Below are 2,294 nucleotides of genomic sequence, written 5' to 3'. Positions count from 1 at the left end.
ATTTCCATTTGCTGTTTTTGTATGATTTCTAATTTTCCATTTATTTTGTCAGTTTGTCTCGTATTTTCTTGAATTCTTCTACAGTTTTGTCTCTGTTTTCCTTCACTTTGTCTGTGTTTTCCTTGATCTCTCTCTCTCAATTGTTGAAGGGACCTAACTAGAATTCTTTTGAATTCTTTATCAAGTAGTTCCAATAGCATTTCTTTCTCAGGAAGGTTTTCTGACTCTGTATTTTGGTCACTTGTTTGCAACACTCAATCTAGTTTTTTTGTGTGAATTGAAGTTGTCTCTGAAACATTGTAGTGTTATTGTGTTTGTTTTTAATTGATGATTGTATGTTGCTGTGTTTTGCCCATGTTTTTAGCTTCATTTAGTTTTTGTATATCTTGGCAAGCAGGATGAGTATGCTACTTTGCTTGCTAGCTTGGCGGTACTTTGGTGTTCACCACCTATCTTCTGGTGGGCATGGTAGTGGATGGGAGTGAGTACACAGTCCTCTGATTGCTGCTTGTGTAGAGCAGTTTCAGGGTGGGCTGGGAGGGTATTTGCCCTTGTCTATCATCAATCAAGTGGTGCAGTATTGGGTAGTGGCAATAGCACAGAGGGTAGGGCAATAAGAGGTGTGTGTGTGTAATTGGGTAGTGTGGACACAGATGCTACCTCCTACTAGGTTGGAATAAATACATAAATATATAAATTTTAAAAATAATAATAACAAAGGGAAAATAAAAAGAAAAGAGACAAAAAGAAACAGAAAAAGAAACAAACAAGGGAGGGGAAAATGGAAGAGAAAAAGGAAAAACAAAAACAGGAAAGAGTGAAAATAAAAAAGAAAAATAAAGGAAAAAAAAACATGGGCAAAGAATGAGGCGGGGATGGAGAAAATTGAAGCACCAAGGGGTGGTGCGCCAAGGGGTGGTGCGCCAAGGGGTGGTGCACCCAGTCCAGGACTGCACTTCTGGCAGCCAAGGAATTGGTGGGAAATGGTGTGCCTGATCTGGGATGGCCCTTTGTCAAGTAGTGAGGAGGTAGGCATCAGGGTGCCTAGTCTGTGACAATGCTTTCTGCAGCTATAGAGGTGGCAGGGGGCAATGCACCCAGACTCTGGTGGAGTACTGCCTGGGACAACATGCTTGTTTGGACACAGAGGCGGTGGGTCCCTGGTTTGTGTTGGCATGCTCTGCTGGCTATGGAGGCACAGTGCATTTGACATCAAATGCAGTGGTGGTATGCGTGTGGTGCCCAATCCATGAGGGTGACCTCTGACCTCAGGTGGAGGAGGTGCGGAGTTGGGGAGTTGTCCACAGCTGTTGGGTGGGTGAGTGGGATGGCCACACTTCGGGGCACCAGGAAGTTGTGAGGAGTAAGGGGTGATCACACCTTTTTCATCGTCAATCACCAGTGTGGGTACTGCTGCCATCCTGGGCAAGCAGAGCTGATTATCTTGTTCCTGCCTCAATTGAAATACTGTTTGAAATAATTCAAAATGACCACTCTGTGCCAGGCTAGTTGACAATTCACTGCTCTGTATGTCACCTTGTTTGCTATTTTCATTCAGTTTCTTCCTCTAATCAGTATTTGACCTACTTCATTATGCTCTTCTTCAAAGCTCAAGGTTCCAGGATTATCATCACTAGCTGTTTCATTTGGTTTCTTGGGTCTTTACTGTAGAGGATCTGGGTAGCATGGCTGCCTAGTCTGCCATCTTGCTGGAAGTCTTCCTTCCATTTTGTTTGATGCTTCCTGCATTGTTAAATATTTTGCCTGTAGCATCCCTCAGTATTACAACTCAAGGCTTGAAGTTTTTCTTCAATTATTTCAGCTTGAGAAATGCCAAGTGTGTTCTTCCTTTTGGGTTTCTAACTCCAGATCTTTGCACATTTCATTATAATAGTTTGCTTTGTTTTCTCCAGCTGCCCTTTGAAATTTTCTATTCAGCTCTTTTAGCTCATCATTTCTATTTGCTTTAGTTACTGTATGTTCAAAAGCAAGTTTCAGAGTCTCTTCTGACATCTGTTTTGATCTTTGCTTCCTTTCCTGTCTTTTTAATATTTTGCTTTCTTCATGTATGATATTCTTGATGCCATCCCACAACTTGCCTGGTCTTCGGTCATTGGTGTTCAATGCATCTATTCTTGACATAGTTTCTAAATTCAGGTGGGATATAATCAAGGTCTGGTAGCATAGTGGCTAAGACACTTGCCTGCTAACCAGACGGGTGGCGGTTCAAAACCACCAGCCACTCCTCGGAAGGAAGGTTGGGCAATCCTACTTCTGTAGTGATACTGCCTCGG

Source organism: Orycteropus afer, unplaced genomic scaffold (genome assembly GCF_000298275.1).
Source record: "Orycteropus afer afer isolate SDZICR_OR568_19922 unplaced genomic scaffold, OryAfe1.0 scaffold00157, whole genome shotgun sequence".
NCBI classification, from domain to species: domain Eukaryota; kingdom Metazoa; phylum Chordata; class Mammalia; order Tubulidentata; family Orycteropodidae; genus Orycteropus; species Orycteropus afer.
The sequence above is the reverse complement of the archived record's forward strand: the minus strand, read 5'-3'. Positions refer to the sequence as shown.